Below are 895 nucleotides of genomic sequence, written 5' to 3' on the forward strand. Positions count from 1 at the left end.
TATGCCTGTCTGTTGTTTGGCTGGAAGCCACAGGAGTGAGTTCAGTTCCAGACCTGAAGGGTAACCAGGGGCCTAGTTTCAGATGTCTCAACAGACTCCATCAGACCAGCAAACCTGGTCTTTTTTTAAAAAATGATTTTGTTTTGGGACCAGTCCCTTCTGATAGCATGACCAAAGCACGTGAGAGGAAGTAGGGCTATTACAGTTTCTAAGGAACATCCTGCCTGTACTTCTTCCAGATTTGTTCCTTCTTCTGACACTCCATGGTATTTTCAATATTCTTTGCCAACACTACAATTTAAATGCATGAATTCTGCGGTCTTCCTTATTCTTAATCTTCAAAGTTACACCTTTGCTCTTAAGCCTTTTAAAGAGGTGTTTTGCAGTTGATTTGACCAGTACAGTACGTCCAACAGGGAGGTAACATGGTGCGCTCTGGGACTGGGGATGGATCGCCTTTAGTGTTGGCTCACTTAGGATTGGCTGGCTTTACTTTTCCCAGCCTCAGTTTCCTCAGTGATAAACTGAAGATAATAATAATGCCATCATCCTGATTGTGAAGTCAAGTACGTTAAAAAGTATACTAAGAAAACTGAAAACTCACTACCATGGTGTCGATTCCGACTCATAGTGACCCCCCAATTGAGTTTCCAAGGCAGCAAATCTTTGTGGAAGCAGATGGCCCCATCTTCCCTCTGCGGAGCAGCTGATGAGTTTAAACTGCCAACCTTCGGGGTAGCAGCCAAATGCTTTAGGCACTGCACTACTAGAGCTCCTTATTAAATAGAGTTATTTATTAAATATTTTAACCTTCTAAAACAGAACCAAGAATATGTAAGATATGGCCTTTAAATTATGGGGGTCGCTATGAGTCGGATCAACTCGATGGCAGTGA

The sequence above is a fragment of the Orycteropus afer genome, unplaced genomic scaffold (assembly GCF_000298275.1).
Source record: "Orycteropus afer afer isolate SDZICR_OR568_19922 unplaced genomic scaffold, OryAfe1.0 scaffold00291, whole genome shotgun sequence".
NCBI lineage: Eukaryota > Metazoa > Chordata > Mammalia > Tubulidentata > Orycteropodidae > Orycteropus > Orycteropus afer.